The 15,816-nt window shown below is 40.8% G+C and overlaps 1 protein-coding gene and 2 long non-coding RNA genes across 5 annotated transcripts in view; 2 read left to right on the forward strand and 1 right to left on the reverse strand.

Annotated features, from left to right (window-relative positions):
* Window positions 1-5,420, reverse strand: part of CDK17 (cyclin dependent kinase 17) — a 135,063-nt gene extending 129,643 nt beyond the window's left edge. For all 3 annotated transcript variants that reach the window (XM_077845899.1, XM_077845897.1, XM_077845898.1), the window contains exon 1: window positions 4,823-5,420. The gene's annotated coding sequence lies outside the window, so the exon portion shown is untranslated. The remainder of the gene's footprint in view (window positions 1-4,822) is intronic.
* LOC144282364 (uncharacterized) overlaps window positions 3,870-15,816 on the forward strand; it is a 39,420-nt gene continuing 27,473 nt past the window's right edge. Inside the window, exon 1 of the long non-coding RNA XR_013350781.1 lies at window positions 3,870-3,966. This is a non-coding gene — a long non-coding RNA (uncharacterized LOC144282364). The remainder of the gene's footprint in view (window positions 3,967-15,816) is intronic.
* LOC144282363 (uncharacterized) lies at window positions 5,669-12,782 on the forward strand. Its single transcript, XR_013350780.1, has 2 exons — window positions 5,669-6,366; window positions 7,328-12,782. It is a non-coding gene; the product is annotated as an uncharacterized LOC144282363 (long non-coding RNA).

Raw genomic sequence — 15,816 nt, forward strand, 5'->3', positions numbered from 1 at the left:
GCAATATTTTTCTTCATAAGGGTTGGTTTACAGTGTGAAAAGTTATTACAAAAATGTATAATGTGATCTAATATTTCCAGTTTTGGTGGTATACAGCTATATATCGATAAAAATACAAGATCAAAATTTATGCATTGAATTTATAAATACAAAACCCAAAAACCAGTAACATAAAATTCCCACCTAATACTGAAGCAATCTACACGGCATGCATCTGGGCTGTCTTCTCTTTTATGGCATATGCTAATGCAAACTAATTTTAACACATGTAAAATCAAATAAGTAAACATATACATAAAAATGTGTAAATATGCAATATAATTATTTTTGCTTTTCACTACCTATTCATTTTACTCTGTGCCCAAACAACTCTAATTGATAAATCCATTTTACTTTGTGCCCAAACTCTAATTGATAAATCCATGATTAAAAATAAGTCTACAAAAACTTTCAATCTTTTTACATTTAATCCATTTTGAGCTATAAATATATCCTCTCATTCATACATTTTGTATAGACCAATTTTTTGTGTGTGATAAAAACTAATTCAATGGAATTTAAACCTAATTTTGATGAACATTTTAATTTACCACTTTATAGTGCTCTCTACAGCAGACACTTAACACAGACTTTTTAACATCACATCTCTATGGAGGCATTGTAATAAAATGGTTTGAACACCAAAACTCAGCTTCACCATAGTGGTAGAACCTTAGGGACAATTAATTTAAGGCCTCTGTGTACTCATTTGAAAATGAGGCACAATACTTACATGATGGGCTTATGATGAGCACTTAACAAAGTAACACCTGTCATGGTACCCAGCAAAAGAAACAATTAAGTTTAATTTCTTTCAGTTTATATCAAAAAATAATTTTTAAAGGAGGCTTTGGAGAGCAAGATGATTTCATTCATCCCAATATGTCACAGATTTATAAATCTACCTTTTCACATACAATATTCAGTACCATTTGTTACCACAGAACGTTTTTATAGGAGGCACTCCCCGGATTAGATGTATTGGTAGGTATTTATGGTTTTTCAAGTTAGCGGAAACAGGCTAGCAAAAGGTAAGCCACACTCAGATACATTCATTATGTTTTTCTGGTCGCTGGCAATTACTCCTTCCAGGTCAGTATTTTATAGATATTAAAGTAATTGTCAACTAAAAAGGCTGGGAGCAAACTAATGACAAAGAATCCTCTAATGACAGTAAGAATTCTTGGCTTAATATTGTAAACATCTCATAAAAATTAAAAAAAAAAAAAAAAAAAAAAAAAGACCAGTTCAAAGAAATTGCCAACAACTGTAGGTTGAATGCTAGTCAACTAAAACCAACTTTTCTATTTTGGCGATTTTTTTAACCTCACAAATACTATATAAAATGTAATTTTAAAGGCCATAAACTTATTGCTTATCTTTGTCATTTAAAATACAAAAATGCCATAATCTGTAGTACACTTTAAATAACTTTCCCATTTAAAAGTTTAAGTAAAAAAAAAAAAAAATACAAATAAAAAATAAAAATAAAAGTTTAAGTAAAAATTACAGTCAAAATTTGAAGAACCTAAAACTAATCTTTCGTCATATATATATGAAAGAAGGCAATTTTAAAAGTAGATAAAATACTCTAATGATTATTTTTATAAGCTGAATTTAACATATAATGTCCTTTTTCTACAACACAGCAACACATTCGCTAAGTACTTATCCTCCATGGAAGTATAAAAGCTACAAAAATAAAATAAAATAAAAAAATAAGCCATGACATGATGCTGCAATTTTTATAAAGACTGAAGAACACTAATAAAGACTCAAAATATAATGCTTTATAAATATTCAGCACTATTAGACAATAACAAAGAAAATACCAGGGAAAAAAATTTGTATTCACATATAATTTTTCCTAATATTAAAGGAAATCATCTTCATTTCTAAATATCTTCCTCAGTTGCCATTATTGTTTCTACTATCACAAGACTTGCAGTTGTTTAGTTAGCACTATTTCATGAGTAAAGGAGAAACATATTGCTGAAAATAAGGCGAAAAACAAAAGCCTCACGGACTAAATTATTTTATAGGTCATCTCGTTCCACCATAGTCATAGGACTGAAGCAATATCTGAAAACTAAACATATCAACAAATACATACATTAAAATCTGTTGAGTCAACACAACTATTCTGTACTACAAAAAATAAAATTTTTCTATTTTTGTAAAACCAATGATTTATTAGCCTAAGATTAGTGCTGTACAAATCTACCCACATCTATCAGATCATTACCATATACTGAATCAATTCTTCTGATTTTATCTTCCTTACTATGTATCTTTCTCCCTTCAGGTAACCAGAGCACATCTGGCAGGCTGCACTATTTCAAACAGCTGACACCTGAAAGTAAGTGACTTTGTTGGGCCTTGGTTCAAGGATGAGAATAAACTATTTTATAGAAGCTTCTTCTAGTAATAGGAAAATTAGGTTATTAACAAGCCTTCATACTTCATACACTTTTTTTTTTTCCTGCCTGTAAGAGGAATGTAAAAATTTGGAAAATATAGAACTGTATTTTTATTCAGCCATAAATCCTACCACCCAGAAATCTTACTTAACTTTTTAGTAGATTTCCTTCAGAGAATTAAACTTCAATAATCTAATTAAACACTAATAAATACCCAGGGGGAAAAAAAAAAAACAATGTACCTTTATTTTGGCCTTTTGAGAAGTATTCTATAAAAACATTGATTATTAATGATACAACCTGTTAATTTTACAAGGATATCTGAAAAGTGTTAAGTGGTGAGGGTGGGATAGGGAGTCCCACAGTTCGGAGACTGGTCCCTAGGCTGAAATCCCCTTCACAATTTTTATAGCTTCAAATACTTGAATGGCAGCAAGATGTGACTGTTTTTAGAATGATATCAATAGTAACTTCGCTACATCAAACAGGCTTTACTTTTAATTTCTTTCCATTCATAATTCAGTAACTCCTTCCTTTCGCTGTAAATATATATCTATACATACATACATACATACACATATATATTTTTAAACAGCTTAAATTCAAAGACTCAACTATTTTCTTTGAGGTCCAGCATTCAAACTGTTAGTGTTTCTGGCCTAGGAGACAGTCCACCAGGTAAAACGATAATATTTTTATATTCCAAAATTCTCCATCATAAAAAGACCATTCCCTAAAGATAGCCACATTTTTTTTCTTTTGTTACAACCCTCGTACATCTAAGTATGCAGATGTTAGAATTACAGAGACTGATACGACTTCATCCACAAACAAAAAACCAATAAACTACTGCCGGCAAATTTTTTTTTCCTTCTTAAAATTCGCTTGAACCTATTTCTAGCTTCGACAGAGGCTTTCGTTAACTCAAGGCATCAAAGGTCTTAAAACCAACCCCATTCATTATTCTCCTCTGCCCGGTGGTCAACAAAACAAGTCGAAAATACAGTAGCGCGAATGTGTTCCTTTGACCTTCTTACACAAGCGCCTTTTAAAAGAAATCCCTCAACAAAGACTCAAGAAAGAATCCGTAAAGTTTGGGGAAAGCATTGTCTGTCACTGATAAGTGACAGCAGGTCTGGCTGCCGGGGATACACTCCGCTGACCCTAAGGAAGAGCCGAGACTCGAAACAAAATTCGCCACTTTTGTTATCTAGAAAATTTGGCGGAGAGGTGATAAAGCTCCATGACCAACGACGTGACTCTGATGGACGAATTAATACAGACGGCGGAGGAGCGCCACGGGTTTCGGCTACGCTTCTGCCGTTTTTGAAAGAAAAGCTAATTGTTAGCGGCCATGTGACATTACAGGAGCCCAGAAAGGAAAGGGTGGGAGGGAGGGAGAGGAGTTCAAGGCAGTTCAGGGTCAGAGCGAGCTCAGGCATCCTGTCATTAGCTCACGCTCCCCGCAGGCTGGAGGCAAAACACTGCTTACCCGAAAAAGGAGTGGGTGAGAAGTGGGCAGAGAACGGTGGGGAGAGAACGCGGGGGGGGGGGGGGGGCACGCGGCGGCGACGCGCGGGGGGCGGGGGACCCGGGGCCAGCCCGCGGACTTGGGGAGCGAAGGCACCGGCCACAAAAACGCTGAGAAAAGCAACTGCCACGGAGACGACAACCCCGGGCGGCTGCCCAGGCCCCCTCCCCGCCGGCTCCCCGGGTTTCCCGCACTCGCGGCCCCTCCGCCGCGGCCCCGCGCTCAGGGGTGTGACCCGCCGGCGGGAGGCCGCGCTCAGCTTTGTCTCGGCGGCTCCCCACGCGCGGGCTCCCGCTCCTCCCCCGCGCCCGCCACCCGCTCACACCCCCCGCGTCTCCAAGGAGCTGGGAGCGCCGCGGCCGCCGCCGCCGCCGCCGCCTCCGCCGCCTCCACCTCGTCGCCCACCTCCCGCCGCCTCGCGCCCTTCCTTCCCCGCGGCCCCGCCCCCGCCCCCGCCCCCGCCGGGGGGAATCTGTGTCTCGGGGGACTTTCGGCCTCCTCGCGCACCCCCGCCTCCCCCGGGGTCCAGGTGGGCAGCGAGCCCCGGGGGTGGCGGCGACCGCGCGCGCCTCCGCGAAGGAGCCCGTCACCTCCCCACAGCCCAGCCCAGCCCAGCCCAGCCCCGGAAATGCCCCGGCGCCCCGGGGATCGCGCGCGGGGCCGGGGGCCACCGGCACCCGCGAGCCCCCCCGGCCGCGCCTGCCTCTCTCAACTTCCCGGCCGGGCCTGAGCCCGCGGCGCCCCGCCACGGCCGCCCTCCCGCCCCGCGGGGCTCGCGAGGGTCCGCCGGGCGGCAGGGAGAGCCCCGCGCGGTCGCCAGCCGCCAACTCACCAGCGAGCGCGGGGGCCGCGTCTCCAGGCGAGGCGCGGAGGGTGAGCGGCTCCGCCGACGCCCGCGGCGACCGGATGCAGGTCCGGGTCCCAGCGGCCGGCGGGGGACCCACGGCGCCTCCGAGGCGCAGGCCTCCGCTGCCGCCTTCCGGCCCTCGCCCGGGTCCGGAGCCTTCGGGAGGGGCCGCGGGTGCCTCACGCGTTGCCGAGCCCCCCGGACAACATGGCTCCCGGGCCGCCGGGCCGCCGGGCCGCGCGGGCAGCCCACTAATCCCCTCGGAGGGGCCCGGGCGGGAGCGAGGCCGGGCAGGGAGGTGCCGGCGCTCGGCTGAGGCGGCCGCCCGGACCGGGGCTCCTTCTTCTCTGCGGCCGGACCCGGAGGAGCTCGGGAGACCGCGGGCGGCCGCTCCCGTTCGCTGCGTGTGCGTCGCTTTCTCGCTCGGCGACTGCGGATTGACGCCTCCGCCTGTTCCCCGGAGGAGAGCGAGCGAGCGAGCGAGCGAGCGAGAAAAAAGACTTTTATTGAAACGATCCAACCAGCAGCAGCGGAGAAAAGCGACCCGCCGCGGGAGCTTCCCCCACCCCCGCCTGAGCGGCTCGCGGCGGGCAGCGCGACCCCTGCTGGCGGCGGCCGCGGGGCGGGGCCGGCGGGCCGGGGGCGGGGCCGGGGCGGGGCGGGGCCCGGAGGGCGGGGCGGGGCGGGGTATCCCCGGGAAACCCCCCGCCCGGGGGCGGGGGCCCTGCTCCCGGCGGCCGAGCTCCTGGAGCCGCGGGAGGGAGGTGAGAGGGCGAGAAGGTTCGGTAGAGCCACTCCGCGGGCATCGGGAACGAGATTACCCCGGTAATTCGGCCCCTTCATCCTCCTCCCACGCCCCCCCCCCCAACGAAACAAAAACTCTTGCTTAAATTACCCAAGTAATTATGTAATGAAGATACCAGTGCCGCAGTTCTCTACCAAAAGGTTTTCTGGAGAAAAGGGCCCACACCTGAGCCTGTTGTTGGCCCCTTTGCTCCTCTATTGTGGGTGCCTGGGTGGGCAGCTGTGCAGCAGTCATTCCCGCACGCAGGCAGCGTGTGTTCATTTCACCTTTTTATATCTTCTTGGCAATGCCCTAGGTCCTCAAAGGACTGCGTCGAGCTGGGGTGAGAGATGTTCAGTAAGCGGTTATAATGAAATTCTGAATTTTATGAGAAAGGAAATACAAGGTGCTATAGGAGAGCGGAGAAGAACTTCTGTTGCCCTTGGTTAGGTTTTGTTTTCTTGGGGGGAGGGGGCGCCAAGAGGTTGGCCCAGTTTCTGTGAATGTTTTTACTTTGTTCTTTTCTCAGAGGCTAAAAGCTGGTTCAGGAATGAACAGCAGAGTGAAAGTGAAGACAAACTAAAGTAATACTGACCCATTTTTTTCCACTAATAAGGATAAAAGCAGAAAGTAAAAACAAACCCCTAGAGGGAGATAATGAGAGGATAGAAAAGACAAGAGTGGGGACCGGATGTGGACAACCTAAACAAGAAAAAATTTTAAACCACATAAAAAATCTGCTAAAGTGAGATATAAATATTTTTCCATTTTAATACTCAGAAATAGTCTTCGTAGATTTTTAATGCAATTTCAAATGTCCTAAGGACTTCTGCGAATTATCTTCTTGGATTCCTGGACGAATCCTTTCCCTCTAAAAATAATGCCTCTGGATTTCTTTCTCTCATTTTGTTGGGCAAAGTTGAATGTATCTATTGTAATATCCCAAAAAAAGTCATACATTTCAATCCGATTTCCGTGCCTCTAAAATTAACCAGGATCCATAAATAAGCAACATTTATGCTCTGCACATATTTAACACTTGCTTATCATTTCTATACAAATGCAAATATAGAACACAAGCTTTCCTTTAGAACAAGTGTGCTTAAAAAAAAAAAGTTAATGATGCTTTGTCAATTTGTCCAAGTTGGAGAACTTGTAACATGCCAAGAATATAGCATCACTATTACATAGCATCATTTTTAGAGGTCTTTTAGAGAACTAGAAAAATTAGTATTTATATAAGGCATACTTACATGCCAAGCATCTTTCACATACTTGTCTTATTTTTAAAAAATAATTGTCCTTTTTCGATCCCTTAGTATATATTAAAAATCATGGGGCGCCTGGGGCAGGCTGCTTCTCCCTTTCCACTGCTTGCGTTCCCTCGTGCTCATTCTCTCAAATGAATAAATAAAATATTTTTTAAATCATTTTAAAAATCGTAATAAAAATTAATCTACAAGGGGTACCTGGGTCCCTCAGTCAAAGTATCTGCTTTCAGCTCAAGTCATGATCTCTGGACCCAGGATTGAGTCCCACATCTGGCTTCCTGCTTAGCGGGAGCTTGCTTCTCCCTTTTGCACTCCCCCTGCTTGTGCTCTCTCTCTCTCTCTGTGTCAAATAAATAAATAAAATATTTTTAAAAAGCGAATCTACAAAACAACATCCTGAGTTTCAAATCAATAATTCCTCTTTTATTTTATTAGATTGGAATTACTCCTTTAGAAAGCCAAAGATTGTCCTGATTGCCTCAACTGAAGCTGCTAAAGAGCACCCTTTTTTCTTCCTATATCTTTTATTACCATAATAAACATTTCATAATTAAAACTTAGGTAATGATTGTATAGATTTATTTATTCCTTCCATCAAAAAATATTTACTGACTATATATGATGTGCCAGGCACTGCTCTAGACACTGAAAATACAGAAATGAACAAAACAGACAAGATATTGCCCTCATGGAACCGTTTTCTAGTGGTAGAAACAAGCAATAAATCTGTAACTCATCTAAGGAATTCATAAGAACTTGTAATCATGAGAAATATACTGAAGAAAATGAAAAACTAATGGAAAAGAAATTGTGTGGGAGGAACAGAGCTTGGGGGTAAGGTTCAGAAAGACTTGATGAACAGCAGAGGCTAAAGCCTTGGGTTCTTTTCTTTATATCCCTCAGTAGATTATTTGATCACAAAAAGGTCACATGAAAGAAGAAAATGTGGTATATACACAGAGTGGAATACTATCAGCTACAAAAAAGGAGGAAGTGGTACAAAAACATGGATGAATCTAAAAAAAAAATGGATGAATCTTGAGAACGTTATACTAAGTGAAATAAGCTAATCATAGGACAAATACAGCATGGTTCCATTTATATGAAATATTCTAAATAGTCAAACTCAGAAACAGAAGGTAGAAGGGTGAGAGCCAGGGTTTGTGGGATGGGAGAAATAGGGAGTTGATGTTCAGCAGGTATAAGGTTTCAGTTATACAAAATGAATAAATTCTAGAGATCTGCTGTGCAGATCTCTAGATCTGTGCCTGTAGTTAACAATATTGCACACTTAAAAATTTGTTAAGAGGGTAGATCTTATGACAATTTTTAAAAAGTCATATACAATCAAAATAATGAGTACATTTATTTAGTTACTCTTCTAAATTGATTTAAAGTTTGCCCATGATGTTTTTGGTCTGCTAAATTGGCTTTTTTTGGCTGGGTTGTAGTATAGACTTTTTTAACCTTATAAAGTAAATTACAAAATTACTTAGAGCATTTCCTAAACTATGGTTAATAAATATTCCCTAGCATATGGTGAGGAAGAGGGTTGAGAAAGAATTCCAAGATCAAATCCACTTGGGAAATGCCACATACTTCATCTCCCTTTGGAAAATTCACCATGTACATTTGTATATGAAAAACTCTGAGAAGTTCTGAGATTGAAAGTAATTTTCTTTCCAGTTAAACCAGTGTATCCCAAAATGTTTTGACCATAGAATAGCTTCATCACAGGATGTATATGAAGATATTGCGGGACACATGTGCTTATGAGCACGATTTGGGAAACTGGTCTCTTGGAGCGTTAGGTATTTACTCTCCAATCTGGGGACAAGGGGGTCCTTGAAAGGAGAGAGAATTTGAAGGTCATTGAATTTTGGACAGAGAGAGTAGAAGGGGATGTAGTCAGAAAATCTTCATTGTGCTTCACACTTTAAGAATGACATAAGCCTGAGAAACAAATATGAAACATTATCAAGTTACGAAATGGGAGAGACACTGAAGCCTGTTTTAAGTTGTTCTACATTAATGGTTCTCAAACAATGATCCCTAAATCAGTGGCGGCAGCAGTATCACTTGAGAATTTCTTAGAAATTAAAATTCTCAGGCTCCACTCTAGACCAGTTGAATCAGAGAGTCTGGGATGAAGCCCAGCAAACAGTTTTAACAAGTCCTCTAGGATTCTGCTACACAATAAAGTTTGAGAACCACTGCTCTTTAGAGCAGCAACACATAGCTCCATCTATTTACAAAAACAATTTCCCACATGTCTGAATTCTGGAACCATTTCCAATTATTATAAGCTCTAAAAAATTCTCAAAGAAATTAGTTAACTTATCAAATTGGAAAAAAGCTTTTTGTTTGGCTTTATTCTTTATTTTGCTAGGCCGAACCATAGAATAAATTTATTTGTTTGCAATAAGAGTGAAGTAAATCAGGCTAAGGGCAGCAATTAACTATCTTCCCTATACTATCACCTGAGCAAAATAATTTTACTTTTAGTAAAAATGAAACTATGGATGAGAAAAGAGTAATATTGAAGGATTTTTTAACCTACTTCAAAAACAAAACAGGTGGCATCACCTTAATGTTTATTTTTTATAAATATTTGGTACCAACCCAACTTTTGCAAAATAACCTTATACCGTTGCATAATGATACAACTGTAGCCCATCCCTTTAAAGGTTAACTACAGAGATGTTACAGATCCAGCTCTATTTAAAAATCATTATCAAAGTATCTCCATAGACACACAACTTACAAATTTGGGGAGAGAAATTTCTTTACTGTCTACATCTAAAATTTCTAATTTGCAGTATTAGATTTATCAAACGTAAAGGCTTAGTAACATCCAAGAGATTTGATACAGTCCAGGGAGTATTATAAAAAGCTTTCAGGAAAGTGATGTCATGTATCCTCACAAAGGAAATGAATCCAGGAACCAAACTCAGTCTTGGCAGTTAAGGAAGACATAATTTTCAAACATTATGTTTCAAAATAAAGTTGTTCTCTAGTGTTGACAAAATGCTTAGGGAGTGTTAGTCTCCAGGTTTCCAGTAAGGCTCCCACATGGGTCTCTATTAAAAGACTAAGGAGGGATTAAATTGTTTTTCTTTCTGTCCTTTTTAAACCTTGTGATATTAACTGCTCTTAACTAGGTTTATGTTTCCTACCTCCTGAAAGAAATCAGAGGTGGGCTCTTCCAATAAAATATATTTAAGGCTGATTTGAGCTTCCTGAGAAATGAAGCACAACAGCAAACCATCTTTAGATTTCACAAATTTCTTTCTTTTTAAAAAAAAGATATTGTTGGAAAGTGGGAGCTAGGGCAGTAAGGGTTTTCTCCCTCTTAAGTGTGTTAAAAAGGAGGATGTAGCAATCAGCTATTTTCCTGGGGCTTGTCAGAATGATCACTGGCCTTTCATCTTTTTAAAAAATGAGAGAAGGGAGGAAGTAGCAGAGGACTTCTGGTTTTGTCATCTTCAGAATTTGCCCCAGTGATTTGCTTGCAGTGATATTTATCAGAATGACTTGTAGACGTAATCCTTCTTGTCTTTAGCTATTAGTTTAGAAGGGCAAGTTTGTCAGTAAACTAACTTTTCCTTGCCCAAGTCAACGTGAGCATAGATCACCCAGGAAGAGGAGAGTAGAGCAAATATTTGGTATCTAACATTGAAAAAACTGGAGAAATTAAAAATGAAAAAGTGGAAGAAGACAATAAGAAAGGTAAAAAAGCAGGGGCAGAGAAGTATTAAGTCTTATAAATATATTTTTATCTTGGGATGCCTAGGTGGCTCAGCAGTTGAGCGTCTGCCTTTGGCTCAGGGTGTGATCTTAGAGTCACCAGATCAAGTCCCACATTGGGCTTCTTGCATGGAGCCTGCTTCTCCCTCTGCCTGTGTTTCTACCTCTCTCTGTGTCTCTGATGAATAAATAAACAAAATCTTAAATATATATATATATATTTTTTGGTTTTTTTTTTTAATCTCAGCAACAAGGAAGCCACAAATGTGCAGAGTGTTAAACTTCATGTACTGGAAAGAAAGAATAGAAAAACACAGAGCTAAGCAGGTCAGGGTTCCAGCCCTGAAGCAGTATTGCATAGGAACTGAGCTTTGCAATAGTTGGGTTGGATGGGCATCCTAGCTTTGCCACTGTAAGATTTTGGTAAGTTACTTAACTAAGAGTTTCCCCACATATAAAATTAGTGTAGTAACATACCTGCCGGGTTGCAAGTATTAAATGAGATAATGAATGTAAAGCACCTGTACTGCAACTTTTTCTTTTGTAACTGACATGAATAGCCACTCAGAAAACTTTTACAGAAAAAAGATTTTTGTTAACAGAACTTCAAAAACCAGGGGTATTGCAGGCTTCAGAGACATCTTATCCAACAGCCCACACAATGTCTTTGGGACCTGGTTTTTCTCCTTTTGGCTCTGACTTTGGCAGCCCCTGCTCGTCTACCCATTAGGTCAAAAGATGGCTGCAATATTTGTAACTCAGTACTTCCTGTCTTAAGTCTTCCGGAAAAAAGGGAGCAACATCCCCAGTAGCATAAAGAGCGCTTATTAGCCCAACTTGAATCAACGAACTGTCACCATGACCAAGGCAGCTGAGTTATTGGCCACATATGCTCTACTCTTTAAAGCCAAGGTGGAGTTTGCTTCGCCTAAGTTACATGTGCTGAGAGCATGGGAAGAGAGGTTCCCTCTAAAAAAAAAAAAAAAATGAGGACACTCTTACCATCCACTTAATTAAAATGGGGACAGTCAGGGATAAGCAGACTTTATTATCAGCTGGATCCAGGAAGTCTGCCTCAGAACATAGTGACTCAGTCTCTCATCTGGGCTTCAGTTCATGTGCAACCTCATTTTCTTGGACTTCTTTTCATGTTCCCTGAGCTCCCTGGGACCTGCCCTCATAATGCCTAATCCAAAGGAAGGGCAATCCATTCAGATAATTCTGATTGATTGGTTGATTGATTGATTGATTGATTCATGAGAGATGCAGAGAGAGAGGCAGAGACATAGGCAGAGGGAGAAGTAGGCGCCTCACAGGAGCCCGATGTGGGACTAGATCCCAGGACCATGGGATCATGCCCTGAGTCAAAGGCAGATGCTCAACCACTGAGCCACCCAGGTGTCCCCATTCAGAAAATTCTAAATAAGGACTCTAATTGCTCCAACCTGGGTCATATGTATCCATTCTCTTATCAGAAGAGTCCTAACAGACCATGTGGAGTGGAGGAGATGCACTTGTTCAAGGGACAGAAAGTGCTATTAACAAATATAAGAGGAAAGGGATTCAGGGCAGTCAAAACCACAGGTGTCCACTATAACTGGGTAAATGCAAAGGGTATAATCATCAGAAATTGCAAATCAGAGAAAGTAATTTTGGTCAGGAGACTAGGGTCAACCAAAAAGAGCAGGAAGTGCATGAATGAATGGATAAACAAATTGTGGTGTAGTGATGCTCAGCATGGGATGCTACTTGGCAATAAAAAGAAGTGAATTACCGACATACGCAACAACATGGATGAGTCCCAGAGTAATTATGACGAGTAAAAGAAGCCAGATTAGAAAGAGTACACACACTGTATGGTCCATTTTGTGAAATCATAGGAAATGCAAACTAATCTGTAGTGACAAAAATGAAATGAGTGATTGCTTGAGTCTGGGAGAGGGAAGAATCAAAAAAGGCGTGTGAGGACAGTTGGGGGGATGATAAATATGTTCTTTTTTTCCTTTATTGCAGTGATGGCTTCAATGGTGTATACATATGTGAAAACCTTAAATTGGATGCTTCAAATATGTGCAGTTCATTATCTGTTCATTGTACCTAAATGATACTGTTTAATAAAGAGAGAGAGCAAATATGACCCAAACACTGTCCTGTTTAATGACATTTGAAACCATTATCTGACCTGTCTGTGCAAGTCTGAATTTTTCAACGTTGTTATAAATGCTTTCTGAGAGTATATCTGTATAGAAGTCACACCATCTAACCCAAAGGTGCTTTCTAGCCACAGGCTCAAAGGTGAGATTAACAAAAGTCACAAGCAAGATGATATTTTTCTTGATAGATTGTTCTCCATGGTGAAAAAGACTATAGCAGTGGGCATTACCGAACAAGCCATGTCTGACATCCACTTGACCCTGTATAAAATATTGACCTAGTGAATCCAAAACATTTCTTCAAAGCAGACTGTAGCATTCAGTAAATGTCAGCTCCCTTTTCTTTTCTTTTCTTTTTTCTTTTCTTTTTTCTTTTTTCTTTTCTTTTCTTTCTTTTCTTTTCTTTTTTTTCCTTTCCTTTCCTTTCCTTTCCTTTCCTTTCCTTTCCTTTCCTTTCCTTTCCTTTCCTTTCCTTTCCTTTCCTTTTCTTTTCAGATTTATTCATTTATTTAAGAGAGAGCATGCATGTGCATGGGTGGGGGGGGGGGGCATTGGGGGAGGAGCAAGGGAGAGGGAGAAAGAGTCTTTTTTGGTGGGGAGGAGTCTTAAACTCCCCAGCTGAGTGTGGAGCTCAAAGCAGGCCTTGACTTTGGGCTTAACCTCACCACCTCGAGATCACAACCAGAGCCAAAACCAAGAGTCCAGTGCTCAATCTCAATCAACTGCACCACCCAGGTACCCCATCAGCTCACTTCTCTTTCCACCTTCTCAATGTAAAAAGAATCCAAAAAAAATGGACTATTTATTTCTATGTTTACTCATAAATATTTTCTGCTTTTATATTCTAAAATGTAGATCGTCCATGTAATTTTTAAAAAATTAATTTTTTTAAAGTAGGCTCTACACCCAACATGGAGCTTGAAATCACATTCCCTAGATCAAGAGTCACATGCTCTACTAGTTAAGTCAGCCAGACACCTCTGTCTGTGCAATTAAAGGTGCTTTCCTTCTAGGTAGAGAGAAGCTTACCACTGGCCAGGATATTCTGTTTCTTTGGGCCCCCTGAAAGTCATTAGGTAGATCACAGAATGGCTTTCTGGAGCTCAAAGCAATTATCTAACTTCAAATTCTAGTTTGATTGGAAGGCATCAGAAGTGCTAAGTATTTTAGTATTATCTCTTGTACACCTGGAAATGCAAAGACATTTTACAAAGGCTGCTTTTGTTGTTTATAAGATAATCTTCTCATAATGATAAAAAATTTTGGTAATGTAGCCTGTTGAAAAAGATATTTTATATCTTTAGATAATTCAAATCACTTTAAATCAATTATTAGGGTAGTAGGTACCTCTCTATATAGATTTATGCTTCCTTCCTTTACTACCTTCTATCCATTACTAGATATAGTGAAGTAAAATATTCCAGCCTTCTCTTATTTTGCATTCATCTTCACAGATCCAGTAGAAAGATTATAGGATTTGGAGATGCCTGGCTGGCTCAGCTGGAGAAGTATGTGACTCTTGATCTTGGGGTTGTGAGTTTGAGCCTTACACTGGGTATAGCAATTGCTTCAATCAATCATTTATTTTTTTAAAATAATTTTTTTAAAAAGGAAAAGAAACAACGAAGACTATAACATTCAAAGTGAAATGAACCCAGGTTTAAATCTTAGCTCCACTGTTGTTTATAAGACAATGAGAAAGAGGGTTAATTTTTCTGAGCTTTGGTTTCTTTTTTATGTAAAATGGCATATCTCAGAGGTTCTTTCGTGAGATTGAACAAGACACCAAATATAAAGTTGCCTAACACAATACTTGCCACTTAACTGGTAATGAATAAATGTTAATGTTCTTCCTTCCACTCTCGCACATCATGACTATAAAAGTCATGGAAAAATACTTTGATAAAAATGCATCTAGGAGGGCAGAGATCTAAGTTTATACTGCTCAAGAGAAATAATCTGTTTTCTAGGAAGAGGAACTACAATATTTAGAAAAAAGGAATGGAGACAAACATTTTTGCTAGAAGATTAGCAGCCCCATTTAGAAAAAGAGTAGATGGCTCATATCCTAGTGTATTATTTGTCATAAGTATTACTTAACATTCAAATTCTGAAGGGCCAGTAATATAATAACATTATGAATAAAACACATATAGTTTGTGATGTATAAAGATCTTCCTGTAAGGGGAACAGAACACATGAATACAGATTCCTATTTATCTACTTTCTATACCTTGTATTTACAAATACAAATATAAACTTCAATTTATTTTGTCAGAGATACTCAAGCAATTTTAGGAAACAGAGCTAGAAGAAGTCCTCCAACCCTCATATTTACTTTTAAACTACTATTTCATTCAATTATTCCTCCAACCAATACATATTTGGTGTCTAGAATGTACCAAGTACTGTCAGGAATAGAAGGATAAAAGGCAATGTCTCCGTCCTCAAAGGCCTCTGTGTCTCAGGGGAAAAGAAGGCCTGGCCATAACTCAGAAAAACTAACAGCAGAAGATAAAAGTCTGAATATGCTGCTTGGAGGAAGAGGAGGACCTCTAGCTGGAAGAAGTACAGGGAGTAGGCAATCAAGCCACATTACATGGCTTCTATAAGTCAACAAGTGCTGATTGGTGACTAATTAGGAATCTAGCATTGAGTGCTATCAAGAACGTGGGAGCCCTTAAGTGGTAATCCCTGGCCTCATGGAATGCACAACATGTAGTTTGACCCAATATTCTAGCACCAGGCAGAATGTGCAGGGTAGACGGGCTATGCTACTCCTTCTATAGCTTTTGGTATATTTATTTTAAATGCTGATTCTTTATTATTATTAATTCATTTACGAACGGTAATCCTGTCTCAAAAAACAATGAATCTACATATAGAGACAAAGGCAGGTCTTTCTCTCCCTTTCTCTCTTTTTAGGAATGAAGGAGGGGAGGGGCAGAGGGAGAGAGGAGAGAATCTAAAACAGGTTCCATGCCCAGCACAGAGCCCAACACGGTGCTCAATATGGGGCTTGAC

This window comes from Canis aureus, chromosome 13 (assembly GCF_053574225.1).
Source record: "Canis aureus isolate CA01 chromosome 13, VMU_Caureus_v.1.0, whole genome shotgun sequence".
Lineage (NCBI taxonomy): Eukaryota > Metazoa > Chordata > Mammalia > Carnivora > Canidae > Canis > Canis aureus.